The sequence below is a fragment of the Procambarus clarkii genome, chromosome 22, assembly GCF_040958095.1.
Source record: "Procambarus clarkii isolate CNS0578487 chromosome 22, FALCON_Pclarkii_2.0, whole genome shotgun sequence".
NCBI lineage: Eukaryota > Metazoa > Arthropoda > Malacostraca > Decapoda > Cambaridae > Procambarus > Procambarus clarkii.
This window is the reverse complement of record NC_091171.1, coordinates 24,268,914-24,289,419: the sequence shown is the minus strand read 5'-3', so window position 1 is coordinate 24,289,419 and position 20,506 is coordinate 24,268,914. Positions and strand designations below refer to the sequence as shown.

The 20,506-nt window shown below is 45.4% G+C and overlaps 1 protein-coding gene across 9 annotated transcripts in view; it reads left to right on the top strand.

Annotated features, from left to right (window-relative positions):
• The window catches only part of Cad88C (cadherin 88C), a 243,228-nt gene that overhangs the window by 163,539 nt on the left and 59,183 nt on the right, over window positions 1-20,506 (top strand). For 2 of the 9 annotated variants that reach the window (XR_011229394.1, XR_011229395.1), the window contains exon 1: window positions 12,713-20,268. The exons of the other annotated variants lie outside the window; for them this stretch is intronic. The gene's annotated coding sequence lies outside the window, so the exon portion shown is untranslated. Of the gene's footprint in view, window positions 1-12,712; window positions 20,269-20,506 lie in introns of those variants that run through there. 9 annotated transcript variants of the gene reach the window in all.

Below are 20,506 nucleotides of genomic sequence, written 5' to 3'. Positions count from 1 at the left end.
TTAATGACATGATCTCAGATGCAATCTTTCCTGAAGGGTACCAGGTGATACGAAAAGAGAGGACACAGAGACAGGGAGGGGGAGTAGCACTCCTAATAAAGCGGAAATGGAAGTTTGAAGACCTGGGAAATCGAGTTACCAATGAGTGCACAAGCTTCATACATGGAACTCTGACAGTAGATGGGAGGAAGATTGTGATCATGGTAATCTACAATCCCCCACCAAACAGTAGAAGACCCAGGCAGGAGTATGATGACAACAACAAAGCATGTATAGATGAACTGCAGAAGGCAGCAACACTAGCCCACAGAATGAGAGCGAAACTGCTGATCATGGGGGACCTAAATCATGGAGAGATAAATTGGGAATCAAGGAATCCCCATGGAGGGGATGAAACGTGGGGAGCAAAATTAGTAGATGTTATAGACAGGAATTTCCTGACACAACATGTGAAGGAAGACACAAGGGAAAGAGGGGGAGATGCACCGAGCCTATTAGACCTGATTTTCACCCAGAACGTAGAAGATATCGAGAATTTAGAGCATGAAATACCTCTAGGGGCCAGTGACCATTGTGTCCTAGTCTTTGACTACATGATGGAATTCAAAATTATGACCATGGGACAAGAGATCTGGGAAAGGAGAGCTGACTACAGGAAAGGGGACTATATGAGGATAAGGGACTATCTGGGTGAAGTGCAGTGGGGGGAAGAAATTAGAGGAAAAACAGTCCAAGATATGATGGACCTAGTCATACAGAAATGCCAGGAGGCCGAAGAGAGATTTATACCAACGGTAAAGGGAAAAAATAAGAAGGAATATAATAACCCATGGTTTAATAGACAGTGTCAGGAAGCAAAAATGGCCAGCAGGCGGGAGTGGAGGAAGTACAGAAGACAAAGAACAGAGGACAACAGAAGCAGATACAACAGAGCTAGGAACGATTACATTAACATAAGACGAACATCGGAAAGGGACTATGAGAACGATATTGCAATCAAAGCGAAAAAACAACCTAAGTTACTACACAGTCATATAAGAAGAAAAATGTCGGTGAACGACCAAGTGACAAGACTAAGGAAGACAGAGGGGGCATATACTGAAAGTGACAAGGAAATCTGCGAGGCACTGAATGCCAGTTTCCATGGAGTGTTCACTACCGAGCCTGAGCAGCTCCCATTGTTGGAAGGGGTTACCCTAGAGGAAAGACTATCAGATATAGAGGTGACAGCAGAGGAGGTAATGAAACAGTTGACAACTCTAGATGCAACTAAAGCAGTTGGACCAGACAAAGTATCACCGTGGATACTAAAAGAAGCAGCACAGGCCCTCAGCGTGCCTCTGGCAATGATCTTTAATAAGTCACTTATGTCAGGAGAATTGCCCAGTTGCTGGAAGAAGGCAAATGTCGTGCCGATCTTCAAGAAAGGAGATAGGGAGGAGGCACTTAACTACAGACCTGTATCACTGACAAGCATCCCCTGTAAAATACTGGAAAGAATAATTAGGCTACGACTGGTTGCACACCTGGAGAACATTAGGTTTGTGAACAAACATCAACATGGGTTCTGGACAGGGAAATCGTGCCTAACAAACCTTCTGGAATTCTATGATAAAATAACGAGGATAAGACAGGACAGAGATGGTTGGGCAGACTGCATATTTCTGGACTGCCAAAAAGCCTTTGATACAGTACCGCACATGAGACTGCTGTTCAAGCTCGAGAGGCAGGCGGGGGTGGGGGGAAAGGTCCTAGAATGGATAAGGAACTACCTAACAGGAAGGAGCCAAAGAGTTACGGTAAGGGGCGAGAAGTCGGACTGGCGAACAGTAACAAGTGGAGTACCACAAGGATCGGTGCTGGGACCAATTCTATTTCTTGTATATGTTAACGACATGTTTACAGGCGTAGAGTCCTACATGTCGATGTTTGCGGATGATGCAAAGTTGATGAGAAGAGTTGTGACAGATGAGGATTGCAGGATCCTCCAAGAGGACCTGAACAGATTGCAGAGATGGTCAGAGAAATGGCTACTAGAATTCAACACGAGCAAATGTAAAGTTATGGAAATGGGACTAGGAGATAGGAGACCAAAGGGACAGTACACAATGAAGGGGAACAGCCTACCTGTAACGACGCGTGAAAGAGACCTGGGGGTGGACGTAACACCTAATCTATCTCCTGAGGCACATATTAATAGGATAACGACAGCAGCGTACTCTACACTGGCAAAAGTTAGAACATCATTCAGAAACCTAAGTAAGGAGGCATTTAGGGCGCTTTACACTGCCTACGTAAGGCCAGTCTTAGAGTATGCCGCCTCATCATGGAGTCCCCATCTGAAGAAGCATATAATGAAACTGGAAAAGGTTCAGAGGTTTGCAACGAGACTCGTCCCAGATCTACGAGGGATGGGGTATGAAGAGCGCCTGAGGGAACTGTGCCTTACGACACTAGAAAGAAGAAGGGAGAGGGGGGACATGATAGGAACGTATAAGATACTCAGAGGAATTGACAGAGTGGACATAGACGAAATGTTCACACGGAATAGTAACAGAACGAGAGGACATGGATGGAAGCTTGAAACTCAGATGAGTCACAGAGATGTAAGGAAGTTTTCTTTTAGCGTGAGAGTAGTGGGGAAATGGAATGCACTTCAGGAACAGGTTGTGGAAGCAAATACTATTCATAATTTTAAAACCAGGTATGATAGGGAAATGGGACAGGAGTCATTGCTGTAAACAACCGATGCTCGAAAGGCGGGATCCAAGAGTCAATGCTCGATCCTGCAAGCACATATAGGTGAGTACACACACACACACACACACACACACACACACACACACACACACACACACACACACACACACACACACATATATACACATATTTGTCTCTTTTAGTCTGACAGGGTGAGATAGCTGACAAGAGAAACTTGTGTGCACTTAAGAACTTAACCACTGAAGGTGATTAAGATGCTTTTACAAGCTCAGGTTATATAGTTACATCACATGGTTAATCTAGGGTACAAGTCCAATATATCATCAAGTGTTCCAGTACTCATATAGTAGTTACGGAGTTCAGCTTACCTCAGCCCAGGAGGGCGAAAGTCAGACAATATGGGACATTCTACAATATAATGTTCAAGGGAGTGCATGTTTTCTCTTTCACAAAGTTGACACATTGTGTACTCGACATTTGGGTTTTGAGAAAGCTGCCAGATACGTCTATATCCCAGGCGTATTCTGGCAACTATAACATCACATTGCCGAGTTCTTGCTCTATTAATCCCATATGTAAATGTCTCCTCACGATATCTATCATAATATTTAATACTGCAACTTTCAGGTCTTTGTGAATTTGTTAGGTCGGTGAGATCTTCATTAGATATTTGTTTAAGTATTCTCTTTATCACTGCTAGTGAAACACCCATATCAATTTCTACTACTGGTTTTCTACAAGCTGTCTTTGCAAGCATATCAACAGTGTCATGCCTTGAGATGCCAACATGTGATGGTATCCATAGGAATTTAATTTCAAATCCGTTTTCTTTAGCAGCTAAAACATTCATTTGAATATCACTGACTATTTTCTGGGTGTTACTAATATGTGCATTCAGTGCCAGGAGTGCACTCAGGAAAGAAATCTCTTGAATAGAAACAAAAATAGAAATAGGCTATTTTCTCTGTAGCCATAAAATGTGCACTATAAGTAATTTTAAATCTTATCAACACACAAATGGACATCATCTTATAAAGCAATCACTAAATAATCTGGCATTTGAGAAGTCCTAATGATTTTTATTCATAATGTGGATCATAAATAATCAAAATGTCCTAACTCGAGAAACTATCATAAGGCTTCATGATCATTAAGAAAGCCACAATATATATTAATTTACACTTCCCGATTTACACATAATTATGCATATCCCACACTATATATATATATATATATATATATATATATATATATATATATATATATATATATATATATATATATATATATATATATATATATATAACTGAAAACTCACACCCCAGAAGTGACTCGAACCCATACTGCCAGGAGCACTCTGCTGGTGTACAGGATCCCTTAACCGCTCGACCAACACGACCGGACAAAAGAGGATGGCAGCCGAGGCTATTTCCATCCCCCCGCCGGCACTCGGTTGGTAATCTTGGGCAGGGAGGATGGTAGCCCTCTTTTGTCCAGGCGTGTTGGTCGAGCGGTTAAGGGATCCTGTACACCAGCAGTGCTTCTGGCAGTATGGGTTCGAGTCACTTCTGGGGTGTGAGTTTTCAGTTGCATATAGTCCTGGGGACCATTCAGGCTTGTTCGCATATATATATATATATATATATATATATATATATATATATATATATATATATATATATATATATATATATATATATATATATATATATATACAACTTTAGAACACTTTCCCACCAGGAGACTCGAACCCTAGCCAGCACAGAAGCCTTCCAGCAACTGGCATAACAGGTACGCCTTAACCCTCTGCACCACCGCTCAGACCCTTAAAAGAGATGGTAATTTCGGAGTATTTAAATCCCCCAAAGATCAACACCTCCCAAGAGCACCAGAGCAAGTGAGGGGTCATTTAGACGTTAATTTCATCAAGTCCCTGTTAATATGGGAAGACACAGTGTCTCTGCTTAAGGCACAACTCTCCTAAACACGAGAGTTAAGTATACAACTGTATACTTAACTCTCGTGTTTAGGAGAGTTGTGCCATATATATATATATATATATATAATATTTATATAAAGTAAATATCTATACATTGTATAGTAGATAGAATAGCCGGCGGTACCTGGGTCTCTCCTAGGCAACACCCACAGACACACGGCCTGTCGTGGCCAGACAACACCCACAGACACACGGCCTGTCGTGGCCAGACAACACCCACAGACACACGGCCTGTCGTGGCCAGACAACACCCACAGACACACGCCGTGTCGTGGTCAGACAACACCCACAGACACACGGCCTGTCGTGGCCAGGCAACACCCACAGACACGCCGTGTCGTGGCCAGACAACACCCACAGACACACGGCCTGTCGTGGCCAGACAACACCCACAGACACACGGCCTGTCGTGGCCAGACAACACCCACAGACACACGCCGTGTCGTGGTCAGACAACACCCACAGACACACGGCCTGTCGTGGCCAGGCAACACCCACAGACACGCCGTGTCGTGGCCAGACAACACCCACAGACACACGGCCTGTCGTGGCCAGACAACACCCACAGACACACGGCCTGTCGTGGCCAGACAACACCCACAGACACACGGCCTGTCGTGGCCAGACAACACCCACAGACACACGCCGTGTCGTGGTCAGACAACACCCACAGACACACGGCCTGTCGTGGCCAGGCAACACCCACAGACACACGCCTGTCGTGGCCAGGCAACACTCAGACACACGGCCTGTCGTGGCCAGGCAACACCCACAGACACACGCCTGTCGTGGCCAGGCAACACCCACAGACACATGGCCTGTCGTGGCCAGACAACACTCAGACACACGGCCTGTCGTGGCCAGACAACACCCACAGACACACGCTGTGTCGTGGCCAGGCAACACCCACAGACACACGCTGTGTCGTGGCCAGGCAACACCCACAGACACACGCTGTGTCGTGGCCAGGCAACACCCACAGACACACGGCCTGTCGTGGCCAGGCAACACCCACAGACACACGCCTGTCGTGGCCAGGCAACACCCACAGACACACGGCATGTCGTGGCCAGGCAACACCCACAGACACACGGCCTGTCGTGGCCAGGCGGCACCACCGAATCGCGGGAGAATCGTGTAACCGCCATCCTATTAATTTAAATTTCCATCACGATGCGTCATTGACGGTGTATGTATTCTTAACACCAGCGGGCGGGCGGGCGGGGTGGGAGGGTGAGGGTGCGTTAGTGGGGTGGGTGGGTGGTAAAGACTTTGAATACAGGCCACAAGATTGCTTATTATATCTAGGACTCGTTTAGGCTAGAATGTCACCATTGGTGATCATTAAGGAAGGCTTGTGAAGAGTGACTGGCCACAACCTGACTTTGTATGCACGTGAGAATACAAAGTGGTCCCCTTGGTGGTGCCTTGCTGATGCTGCCCTACCCGGCCAGGCAACCGTGTTAGCACACGTGCACTCGCATGCACGCACTAACATACACCTGCACGAATTCTCCCATCCAGGAAAATAACAAGGTTAGGGCTAACCAGAGTATCTTTGAGAAGCGTGACTCAGAGTTGGAGTCACGCTTCTAAGTACCTGGGGCCAGATTCACGAAAGCCCTTATGCAAGCACTTACGAACGTGTACATCTTTCCTCAATCTTTGTTGGCTTTGGTTACATTTATTAAACAGTTTACAAGCATGAAAACTTCCCATTCAACTGTTGTTATTGTTATAAACAGCCTCCTGGTGCTTCGGAGCTCATTAACTGTTTAATAATTGTAAACAAAGCGGCCAAAGATTGAGAAAAGATGTACAGGTTCGTAAGTGCTTTCGTGAATCTGGCCCCTGAAGACTAGGACACGAAGAGAACTCTGAAATGGGGATCAAATATAATTTCCTTTTTCTCTTAGGATCAGCATAGTAGGTACACCTCGGTTGGGCATTGGGGGGGGGAGGTTATCTTGAGGTTATCTTGAGATGATTTCGGGGCTTTAGTGTCCCCGCGGCCCGGTCCTCGACCAGGCCTCCACCCCCAGGAAGCAGCCCGTGACAGCTGACTAACACCCAGGTACCTATTTTACTGCTAGTTAACAGGGGGCATAGGGTGAAAGAAACTCTGCCCATTGTTTCTTGCCGGCGCCTGGGATCGAACCCAGGACCACAGGATCACAAGTCCAGCGTGCTGTCCGCTCGGCCGACCGGCTCCCGGTGGAGGTGACAATTGTCCGGGGATGTTCAACTCATGCTTGCTAACACACACTCGGGTGAGGTTATTAGGACGCGGAATAATATAGTATCAATACATATGGTTCCTGGGAACAGTATGGACGTATTTCAAGTGCACTGTTGTACCTAAGGCAATTAGGATAAGGATGTAATGAGTACTGCAGTACCTTAAACAGATACAATATTTAACAAGAAGTAATGGTGAAAAACTAAATAAATCTTGTAAATTAGGGGTGATTCATGGTATCTCTTTGTTTTAAGATTACATTAATTCGATAAGAAATCTTTACCTGATCATAGATATACATATCTGGACTATGCTACAGATCCTTAGGATTTCTATTATTTAGGCATTGTGATTGTTTTGTGGCGTAGTGTGTGTGTGTGTGTGTGTGTACTCACCTAATTGTACTCACCTAATTGTGCTTGCGGGGGTTGAGCTCTGGCTCTTTGGTCCCGCCTCTCAACCGTCAATCAACTGGTGTACAGATTCCTGAGCCTATTGGGCTCTATCATATCTACATTTGAAACTGTGAATGGAGTCAGCCTCCACCACATCACTTCCTAATGCATTCCATTTGCTAACTACTCTGACACTGAAAAAGTTCTTTCTAACGTCTCTGTGGCTCATTTGGGTACTCAGCTTCCACCTGTGTGTGTGTGTGTGTGTGTGTGTGTGTGTGTACTCACCTAATTGTACTCACCTAATTGTGCTTGCGGGGGTTGAGCTCTGGCTCTTTGGTCCCGCCTCTCAACCGTCAATCAACTGGTGTACAGATTCCTGAGCCTATTGGGCTCTATCATATCTACATTTGAAACTGTGAATGGAGTCAGCCTCCACCACATCACTTCCTAATGCATTCCATTTGCTAACTACTCTGACACTGAAAAAGTTCTTTCTAACGTCTCTGTGGCTCATTTGGGTACTCAGCTTCCACCTGTGTCCCCTTGTTCGCGTCCCACCAGTGTTGAAAAGTTCATCCTTGTTTACCCGGTCGATTCCCCTGAGGATTTTGTAGGTTGTGATCATGTCCCCCCTTACTCTTCTGTCTTCCAGTGTCGTGAGGTGCATTTCCCGCAGCCTTTCCTCATAACTCATGCCTCTTAGTTCTGGGACTAGTCTAGTAGCATACCTTTGGACTTTTTCCAGCTTCGTCTTGTGCTTGACAAGGTACGGGCTCCATGCTGGGGCCGCATACTCCAGGATTGGTCTTACATATGTGGTGTACAAGATTCTGAATGATTCCTTACACAGGTTCCTGAACGCCGTTCTGATGTTAGCCAGCCTCGCATATGCCGCAGACGTTATTCTCTTTATGTGGGCTTCAGGAGACAGGTTTGGTGTGATATCAACTCCTAGATCTTTCTCTCTGTCTGTTTCATTAAGTACTTCATCTCCTATTCTGTATCCTGTGCCTGGCCTCCTGTTTCCACTGCCTAGTTTCATTACTTTGCATTTACTCGGGTTGAACTTCAACAGCCATTTGTTGGACCATTCACTCAGTCTATCCAGGTCATCTTGTAGCCTCCTACTATCATCCTCTGTTTCAATCCTCCTCATAATTTTTGCATCGTCGGCAAACATTGAGAGGAACGAGTCTATACCCTCTGGGAGATCATTTACATATACCAGAAACAGTATAGGTCCAAGGACTGACCCCTGCGGGACTCCACTTGTGACGTCTCGCCAATCTGAGACCTCACCCCTCACACAGACTCGTTGTCTCCTGTTGCTTAGGTATTCCTCTATCCACCGGAGTACCTTCCCTCTCACTCCAGCCTGCATCTCCAACTTTCGCACTAGCCTCTTGTGTGGCACTGTATCAAAGGCTTTCTGACAATCCAAAAATATGCAGTCTGCCCACCCTTCTCTTTCTTGCCTTATTTTTGTTGCCTGGTCGTAGAATTCAAGTAACCCTGTGAGGCAGGACCTGCCATCCCTGAACCCATGTTGATGCTGTGTTACATGTGATGTTGTGTGTGTGTGTGTGTGTGTGTGTGTGTGTGTGTGTGTGTGTGTGTGTCAGAACCATGGAAGTGTAGGAGTATCCCGACGGTTGAGGGGCAGTTAGTGCCATACATGACCACCCCTGAAGTGGACACACGGCCACGAGTCCTCAAACATTTACGTGTCCACTTACGAAACCTGTACGTCTTTCCTAGATCATGGCGGCTTAGTCTGTGTGTATGAAACCGTTCACAAGCGTCGAAACTTGGCAGCCTAATGATGTTATTTCTATAGACAATCTCCTTGAGCATTGGAGCTCATAAACTGTTTAGTAAATCCAAACAAAGTTGCCATTATTGACGAAAGATGTATAGGTTTCGTTGGTGGACGCTTAAGTGCTTGGTGTATCTTGGTTCAGCGGTTTCTTGTTTGTTTCGTGTTTGCTTCTCTTTGTTTATATTATTTTATTAAAATTGCTTCTGTTCACTCTATATTGATCGACAAAAGCGTTGGCCCCTCTCTTCAGTCAAGATTGAATTGACATTGGTAATGGCTCCATCAACGTCTGAGCACTCATCACTGGTTCTCCAGCCCGTCCTCAAACGCCAAAGTTCATTCCATGCACCCGCTAAACCCCCTGTTTATAAATGAAAAACTGTTTACACACGACTCACAACTGTTGATGTCTCAACACTTCCGGAACATGTGCTTCGCTGACGACTTTTGTTCGAACCACAACGCTGTAAATGCTTCACCCACGTACTACAAATACAAATAATCGCCAACAGAACCTAAACACCTAACCTAACCAATGCCTAAATATGCACAGTATGCTAATATATAATAACATTAATTTATATTTGAGAAAATTCCTATTTTGAATGAATAGCATGTTAAAAATTGACGAATGTCTTTGGGGGTCGACCGCTGGATGGAATGGACTTAGTCTGAGGACGGGTTGGGTTCCCAGTTGACATCACCAACGAGAGGACAAATCTCACCATTCTCCCATGTTATGGTGCACTTTTCCTGGGTGAAAGTAGTGCCTCTGGGTTTGTCTACAGGAAGAACTGGGCAGTTATTAAATACATCAAACAATACAGTATCACGTGTTGATATATCATACAACACTGGTCCAGACAGTCACTTGCACCTGGTGATCAAGCGGTGACAGCTCAATTATCTCTCTCTCTCTCTCTCTCTCTCTCTCTCTCTCTCTCTCTCTCTCTCTCTCTCTCTCTCTCTCTCTCTCTCTCTCTCTCTCTCTCTCTCTCTCAGTATAAATTGTACAATTACTGGGGAAAAGGTGTACAATTATTGCTTAAACATGCACTATTATCATGTAAAACATGCACCATTATCGTGTAAAGCATGCACCATTATCGTGTAAAACATGCACCATTATCGTGTAAAACATGCACCATTATCGTGTAAAACATGCACCATTATCGTGTAAAACATGCACTATTATCATGTAAAACATGCACCATTATCATGTAAAACATGCACTATTATCATGTAAAACATGCACCATTATCGTGTAAAACATGCACCATTATCGTGTAAAACATGCACCATTATCGTGTAAAACATGCACCATTATCGTGTAAAACATGCACCATTATCGTGTAAAACATGCACCATTATCGTGTAAAACATGCACCATTATCGTGTAAAACATGCACTATTATCATGTAAAACATGCACCATTATCGTGTAAAACATGCACCATTATCGTGTAAAACATGCACTATTATCGTGTAAAACATGCACCATTATCGTGTAAAACATGCACCATTATCGTGTAAAACATGCACCATTATCGTGTAAAACATGCACCATTATCGTGTAAAACATGAACTATTATCATGTAAAACATGCACCATTATCGTGTAAAACATGCACCATTATCGTGTAAAACATGCACTATTATCGTGTAAAACATGCACCATTATCGTGTAAAACATGCACTATTATCGTGTAAAACATGCACCATTATCGTGTAAAACATGCACCATTATCGTGTAAAACATGAACTATTATCATGTAAAACATGCACCATTATCGTGTAAAACATGCACCATTATCGTGTAAAACATGCACCATTATCGTGTAAAACATGAACTATTATCATGTAAAACATGCACCATTATCGTGTAAAACATGCACCATTATCGTGTAAAACATGCACTATTATCGTGTAAAACATGCACCATTATCGTGTAAAACATGCACCATTATCGTGTAAAACATGCACCATTATCGTGTAAAACATGCACCATTATCGTGTAAAACATGCACCATTATCGTGTAAAACATGAACTATTATTGTGCAAAACATGCACCATTATCGTGTAAAACAAGCACTATTATCGTGTAAAACAAGCACTATTATCGTGTAAAATATACACCATTATCGTGTGTTACATGCACAGTTATCGTGTAAAATATACACCATTATCGTGTGTTACATGCACAGTTATCGTACAAAAGGTATACACATTTAACTTGTATGGTCCAGTGGGCAGTTGTTGTCCTTTCAGTGGTGCGGGAGAGAAGCTTCTGAATTAGGGAAATTGGTAGATGAGGCGGCATGTGTCAGGTGGAGCTCGCTACCACTCTTCCTTGCTGTGGTTACCACTGATGAATGTGATTATCGTGCCAGTATTCTTGGCTGCTTTTAGCTTTGCCCACGATCACTGGATTTAAGGCAAGATCATCTTTCAAGTTGACCCTCGTTCCTTGGAGTTTGCATTTCGCGCTCTCTCTGACAATGGTTATAATATGATGGTCCGGTTCGTGCTGCTTGCCGGCCTCCCACCACGATGGACCTTTGGTTTTGGTCACCTGGAGTGTTCTGTGAGGAGGTGCTCTACCTTCAACAGTGTTTATTCCGGGTTCTCAGCTCAAGCCTCCGTGCAGTCAGTCCCCATGGTGTGTTGCCGGGTGAAGTAGTGTAGATGATTAGCAGTCTGCTCAAGGGCACTTGCTCTGCCCCCAAGTTCGGTGGTGGTGGTTTGATCGTCCCTTGGATACGTCGTTAAGGATTCGACAGCCTGTTTAAGAGTCGAGACGTTCCTCCGTAACTTGATAATGGTCGAGATGGATTCATTGAAGGTTTTACTAATTTCCTTCATCAGTGCGGATTACAACATGGCGTTGTAAGTCGCGTTGATCGTCCAAGATCACTTTAAATAATTTTTTTGGTTCATAATGCTTCAGGTGGTTAAGGGTGTGTGTGTGCGTGCAGGCCGTGAGGGTGAGACGTGAGAGTTATAAGTGACATGACCACAATATTCAAGATAATCGGAGACAGATATTGTAACATACTGAATAGAGTGCAGTGGAGAGAGTGGTAGGCACAAGGATAAGCACAGTGAACAGGTACGATGAGCTAGAGGAGTTTATAAAGACAAAACCTTTTCCCAGCATTAGTCATGTGACCAGATTCGAGGTGAGACCCAGGAGCTGGAGCCCTTGCAACCTTACAGGTGAGGACACAGAGGTATACATAACCATGTTGTGTTTGGTAGCCCATGTTGGTGTGATATTCGTGCTTGTGTTGGATAATCATTCACTGTTCAGTAATAACCCATTATTGTGTAATAGGCGTTTACTTGCTAATATCCAACACTGGCCACGAATTGTCCAGTAATTGCTCAATAATATTCACCAATTGTCCACCATGGGGGGAGGGGTATCGAATAGTGATGAGTAATACCGCACCTGCCAGGAGAGTACGAGGTGATGTGATGCTTTCTCAACCTGGTGACGTCAGGTGGTGCTTGCGTCGTCTACCCTCGCCTCACTTTGGTTCCAGTGTGATGTAATGGGCACACACGTCATGTGTCTTGGTGGTAGTTGGGCTTTCCTGTGTGTGTGTGTGTTTGTGTGTGTCGGGGACGGTTGAACGGAGTGGCGTCAGTGTTGTGCATCCCGGCGTGAGGGCTGCGCGTGCCACTAGCTTCTCCGACAGTGTTCTCCGGCCACGCCAGCTGCGCAAGTTTCCGGGTCACGGAGTGGCATGCCAGTGATCTTGGCAGCACTAGGTTTGATTCGTCGGTGAACAGGATATGGGCGCGGTAAATGATCATGGCTAGCGCAGTCGATGATAGTGAATCTGAAGGGAACTTCGTCAGGTATTTGTTGGCTGTTCAGAAGGGCAGCAGGCGATGTCTAGAGGAGGCGTTTGGCCTGTTGTACCGGGCGTGGGGTCGTGGCAAAAGCTACACCACGCTGGAAGAGTTCTGCGTTGATGCCTTAGGCTGGCAGAGAGAAGATCTGGCCAACTTCTATGAGGCTCAGGACATGCTCGGCAGCTCCCCAAATGTGAGGCCACCGTCTCTCAATCCGTACCGGGATCATTCTGAACCATCCGCGCTATGCAGCGCTGGACCCGGTGTCCTCCAAGCTTCGAGACCCCCTCTCGAGGACGTAAAATCGCCTGTGTTCGGTAGCTCTGGTCACCTAATTAGGCACACTACGAGAAGTGTCCGACAGAGGCGGTCGCTATCGAAGCGTGGGGCTGGGCTAGAGGTCCCCAGGAACGGCGGACCAGGCTTGTGTGGGTCACCACAGCGGGTCCACCACCTCTCACCTCTGGTGGTCCAGGCCTCCACAGCATCTGGAAGCACTCATTTGCCTTTAGACGCGCGCTCCCCATCGCCAATAACAGGTAACGACTGTGTTGCACCATTAAAACACGGGGTCAAATATGTCGCGCCATCAACCCACACGGTTGATTTTGTTGCGCCAACGGAACAGAAAGCTCATTATGTTACACCATCAAAACAAAAGGAGGATCCTCTTGCGCCATTGAAACGAGAGGTTGGTTCGGTTTCACCATCAAAACAAGAAGCTGGTCCGGATGTAGCATCAAACCAAGACATCAACCCTGTTGGACTCTCGAAACAAGGGGCTGACACTGCAGCACCATCGAAACAAGGGACTGACACTGCAGCACCATCGAAACAAGGGACTGACACTGCAGCACCATTGAAACAAGGGGCTGACACTGCAGCACCATTGAAACAAGAGGCTGACACTGCAGCACCACCGAAACAAGGGACTGACACAGCAGCACCATTGAAACAAGAGGCTGACACTGCAGCACCATTGAAACATGAGGCTGACACTGCAGCACCATCGAAACAAAAGGCTGACACTGCAGCACCATCGAAACAAGGGGCTGACACTGCAGCACCATTGAAACAAGAGGCTGACACTGCAACACCACCAAAACAAGGGGCTGACACTGCAGCACCATTGAAACAAGAGGCTGACACTGCAGCACCATTGAAACAAGAGGCTGACACTGCTGCACCATCGAAACAAGGGGCTGACACTGCAGCACCATTGAAACAAGAGGCTGACACTGCTGCACCATCGAAACAAGGGGCTGACACTGCAGCACCATCGCAACAAGAGGTTGACACTGCAGCACCATTGAAACAAGGGACTGACACTGCAGCACCATCGAAACAAGGGACTGACACAGCAGCACCATCGAAACAAGGGACTGACACTGCAGCACCATCGAAACAAGGGACTGACACAGCAGCACCATTGAAACAAGGGACTGACACTGCAGCACCATCGAAACAAGGGACTGACACAGCAGCACCATTGAAACAAGGGACTGACACTGTAGCACCATCGAAACAAGGGACTGACACTGCAGCACCATCGAAACAAGGGACTGACACAGCAGCACCATTGAAACAAGGGACTGACACAGCAGCACCATTGAAACAAGGGACTGACACTGCAGCACCATCGAAACAAGAGGCCGGTTGTGTTGCAGCATCAAAACAAAAGGATGGCCACGTATCTTCAAAACAAAATGCCGATCCTGATGCACCATCGAAAAAAAATATCGGACCAATTTCACTTTCAAAACAAAAGGGTGAGTGTGCTGCGTTATCAAAACAAACTAGTGGTAGTGTTTCATCAAAAAAGGATGACCCTGTTGCCCCATTAAAGCAAAAGATATACAGTGTTGCACCATCAAAACAAAAGAATAAAGGAGTCGCAGTGTCTAAACACAAGAGTGGCCATGTTGCACCATCAGAACAAAAGAATGACAGTATTTCACAATCAAAACGAAGGAAAAGTGTGTCACTCAAACAGAAAGATGACAGTGTTGCACCATCAAAACCAATTGCTGATCCTCTTCTATCGTCAAGACAAAATGTTGTTCATATTGCACCATTAAAACAAAAAGGGGTTCATGTTGCATCATCAAAACAAAAAGTTATTCATGTTGCACCATCAAAACAAAAGGGTAAACGTATTGTAATCTCAAAACAAAAGGACGACAGTGTTCCATCATCAAAACAAAAAGACGACAGTGTTCCACTATCAAAACAAAAGGACGACAGTGTTCCATCATCAAAACAAAAGGACGACAGTGTTCCATCATCAAAACAAAAAGACGACAGTATTCCATCAAAACAAAAGGACGACAGTATTCCATCAAAACAAAAGGACGACAGTGTTCCATCAAAACAAAAGGACGACAGTGTTCCATCAAAACAAAAGGATGACAGTGTTCCATCATCAAAACAAAAGGACGACAGTATTCCACCATCAAAACAAAAGGACGACAGTATTCCATCAAAACAAAAGGACGACAGTGTTCCATCAAAACAAAAGGACGACAGTGTTCCATCAAAACAAAAGGACGACAGTGTTCCACCATCAAAACAAAAGGACGACAGTGTTCCATCATCAAAACAGAAGGACGACAGTGTTCCATCATCAAAACAGAAGGACGACAGTGTTCCACCATCAAAACAAAAGGACGACAGTGTTCCACCATCAAAACAAAAGGGTGACAGTGTTTCACCATCAACACAAAAGGACGACAGTGTTCCACCATCAAAACAAAAGGACGACAGTGTTCCACCATCAAAACAAAAGGACGACAGTGTTCCACCATCAACACAAAGGGACGACAGTGTTCCACTATCAAAACAAAAGGACGACAGTGTTCCACCATCAACACAAAAAGGTAAGAATGTAGCAACATCAAAACTAAATGGTGAACTTGTTGCATCATCAAAACAAATGGATGACAGTGTTGCGTCAAAACAAAAGGGTGAAAATATTGCGACGTTAAATCAACGGGGTGAGAGTGTTGCACCATCAAAACACGGAAGCGACCGTGTTGCATCATCAACACATGGAGGCAAGCGTTTGATAGCATCAAGACAAGTGCAGGTGGAACTTCAGAGCATTATCCGCGAGGCCAGCCGGTCACTGGTGTCCCCCGACGCGCTACATAGTAATAGAACTCCTGAAACTGGTCATGGAAACATACTTGAAATTGATCCCGATCCAAGCCAGCTTCCGCAGAAGGTGCTGGCGTTTTTCCTGAGGGAGGGCTTTCCGGAGCTGCCTGCCAGGGCTCGGTACCTTCTTTGGCGACTCGAGCGTCTTGTTTACGTGGTATGCTACCGGGAGACGGAGTTTGATGATCAGCTTCTTACCCTGAGACTTCGAGATCTCGGTAACGTGATCAGCGAGATGTTATCTATCGTCATTCATTACTGCATACAGGTGACGGAAAGGAGCATCAAAGATGCTACAGATCAGCTGCGTATAGCAAAGCAGAGGCTTAGAAAGGCTCAAAAAGTATTTGAAAAACAAGTCAGTTTCGTAATGAAAACTCGAGAAGAGCTCAAAGATGCCGAAAGAGATCTTCAAGAAGCTAAAGTAAAAAATTGTGAACTCTACAGAGTTTACTCCAGATCACAGAGTTGGGAGCCAGAGGAAAATTCCCAAGCTGCCAGTGCTAACACGAGTGGCAAAGCAATGTCATTTAGCTGTGTGGGAGCCGCAGGCAACTGTTCCATTGCTGACGTCAACGCACAGGGAGATTCTGGGAACGTTTCATTGGCTGATGAAGTAGATGGGAGTGGCTTGGAAACAAAACACCAGGATGGTGTCCTGGTGTCCGGTGACAGTCTATTTGTGAGTGTCATGAAAGAGGTGGCTGTCATCGAAAGAAGACACAGTACTTTATGGGAATTAGACAGGAAACTCAAAAGGATGCTGAGGAACAGTCAGGAGTCGGTCATATTTACGAAGAAAGAAGTGCGCGATAGGCTCGACTCCAATGTTTCTGCCGAGCAAGAAGCCATTGCTAAGGATGACATTGTTAGCGAGAGGTACGCTCTAGCCAGTAAACTCTCGAGGGAGATCAAAAATCTTCGCAAAGATTATAACTCTCTGCAAGAGGATGAAGCTGCCATGATATCTGGTATAACAGATGATATTGAAATGCTGAGGATGATGGAACTGAGCGAGGAGGCTATGAGGGCAGGCGGACGGGACCTCCAAGTGTTGAGAGAGAGCCATCCTGGGAGGCTGCTGATGGAGGCCAGACAACACACTACGGCGTTTGCCTCTAGCGTCAAAATATTTGACGTAGGGGAGTGGCTTATGAGAAAGCGATGTGTGACGATGGATGTGCAAAGTATATACTCACGCCTAAAAATAAATAATACGGAAAACACTGTAGACTTGCTGGATATTCTGGGAACGAGCAGTGAGGACCCGTCCGTAATCATTCTCTCTGGCCCTAAAGGCAGCGGTAAATCATGTGTTTGCCACTATCTGCAACACCTTTGGAAATTAAGCAAATTTCTTGACAAATCTAGACTTCACGAATTTGATTTAGTTGTGTATTGTAGACTGAGTGATTTACCACCGTCAGAATCATGGAGCCAATACCTGAAGGATCATGTGTTTTGTCTTACCCTCAGAGATTTCCCCGACACTGATGTTTTCGAAGCGCTCGGGTCCTTAACTGTTCTCTTCCTGTTGGACGTTGGATCTCTTACATCTTCAAGCAGTAACATCTTAAAAGACGTCATCAGCAATCTAGGAAAAAATCGCGCTATTATAACTGTCCGCCCAGGAAGCGAGAGTGACGTCCTGGAAATCACAAAAGGTTACAGCCATCGATTTCTTAGAGCTAAGCTTTGCCCTATGACCCTCGAAGCCGTCAAAGCTTATTCTACCAGGCTTTTGTCAATGGTCGAAAATGAAGGTGGTTCTGCTGAAGTTAAAGTTAACCAGTTCACAAAATTCATAGAGTCCATGAATAAAACAGAAACTTTAATGTACCCTCTTCATGTGGCTTATCTTCTGTATCTTTGGCGCGTGGCCCCTTTGAAAGCTGTACACGCAAACTGTGTATCTCGCCTTTACAGCCAGGTGGTCATCTTATGCCAACACACCCTGACGGAAGTCTTGAGGGCAGAGAGTAAAGGCGATAGGGCGACAGCAAGGGAGAGAGTCGACCTCATCACTCACCGCCTGTATGAGGCCGCCTGGAGGCTCATCACTCATCACAATTGGCAACATGATGGACACACGCTACTAGAGCCTGAACACAAGCTTATGGACGATCCAGTCGTTTTCACCATCTTTAGCCCTCTCGTTGTGGTGGTGGAAGAACCAGATGGAATACGGCGCGGGATCCTCCCTCATCCTTCAATTGCCGAAATCTTTTGTGGGTTTTTCCTTGCTAACCAAAAGCTTCTGCGCTCTAAAGGCTCACCTTTGCTTCCTCGTCGCGATAAAATTGAAAAATTCTGTATACCTGAATTAAAGAGATTTAGGTATGTGCTCCCACATACAGCTGGAGCTCTAGTCTACAATAAGCACAGTTTGGACGATGCTAAAGAAATAGCTTCTGTATACCTAAGATCTTTGTCAGAAGATAGAGACATGGAATCATGGCTAGAGCTGCTGAGGGAATGTGACTTCATTACACACATGTGTGCGGCAGTGTCGGGAGTGCTGGCCCGTTACAGCTCGTGGACAATTGCCCATCACGACCAACAAACCAACTGTGCTGTTGCTGACTTGCTTAGAAAGGGGGCGTACCAACCCAAGTTTATTATTATTTCACAGCCGTTGAAAAGTGGAAAGGGTGCGTGTATCGGGGACTGTGTCATTCGCGCCCTTTCCACCTGCTCAGCAACGCTAGTTCATATTCGCCAGGAGTCTCAGTTCTACGCCTGGGGAGAAGACGCCACCTGCGACTCTCTGGTAGTTCCCCTGCAGCCGCCCGGCACGCTGCGGGAGTGTTGGGGCCACCTGGGTGTGGAGGGAGCCATGGCTTTGCGTCACAGCCATTACTTAGAGGAACTCAATGTACGGATATCGTCTTCAGAGGCCCTGGCGGCCCTCGTACTCAGCATTGAACATCTAAAACGTAGTCTTCGATACCTCTACATCCGTTTAGATATCCTCCCTTCCACTCCTGCCTCCAGTCTTCAACCACTGAATTTCAGCGGCAAGAAGCTGTGGTTGAGAATGAGAGGCATTAACGACTCGACAGTGGACTGGATAAAAGAGGTGACTGGCATACTGAACAGCTGGTACACGGAGGTGCTCCTGGAGGAGAGTTGTGTGTCTCCATCAGCGCTCCAGTCCCTCAAGGAGAGCCTTCCTAACACTCGCGTCCACATTTCCAGCTAATTATACACTTGGCTGCCAAGTGGTGTCTGTATAATTAGGCAGCTACATTTTTTTTATATTTTTAACCACATTATGCATTGAGCCATTGCAGCTCTCACGAGCCAGATCACAAAGGCTTTGTGATAATTAGAAAAGTGACAGATGAACTGTGTATTTTAACACTGTACAACTTTACATCAAATGTATACCTTTATACTAAAGCATCAGATCTGCTCCCGGGCCATACAGGCATCGCTTATGTTGAACAGCCAAGTTTTCGGGTGTTTTCACACATTGACTGTTCAAGTCCACCATAAGTGCTGAATTAAAATCTTCACCCAAAATTAAGAGCTTTCGAGCCCAACTCACCGTTGAAGCCCATATAAGCTGGTTCACACCATATGGTTTCCAAGAGAAGTGGATTGTTGTTGTTTTTAGATTCAGCTACTTGGAGCAAAAAGTTCCAAACAGCACGGGTTATGGTGAGCCCCTCAATCTCACCTGGCACAGGAGATGTGCCGAGTTGCTGAAGAAAACACACACTTCCGGGAACTTATCATTATATTGATATTTAAAAAGTGCGCACTGCGCTCCTGAAATATAGTGTATACAGCAACACTACTCTTGACAGCTCCATAAGCTTACTACGGCAACAAGAGCACCCAATGTATGTATTAACCTAGTTATGCTCACCTAGTATTACTTGAGGGGATTGAGCTTTGGCTCTTTGGTCCCGCCTCTCAACCGTCAATCAACTGGTGATTGGAAAGTTCCCATCAATCACTCAGAAATGTGATTGTGTGTGTGGGGAGGCGAGTGCGGAGGCAAGTTGGTCATTCATACCATCTGGCTGCACGGTGAAGCAAACTAATCTGTCTCCACACATCCTCTTCAGGTATGCTAATTGCTTGTGTTAGCCATGTTTTGCTCTTTATATTTTATTCAATCTATATATTAGCTTTTACGGCTGTACATCTGTTTCAGTCCAGCCGTAATTGTATTTAGCTACAAAAACATTTTGTAATGTAAATAGCTACAAATGGGCATTTGTAGAGAATAGCGCATCTGAATCTTTAGTACACTTGTAAAATATGTTAATGTGAGAACAGGGTTGGCGCGGAGCTGTAGCCTAT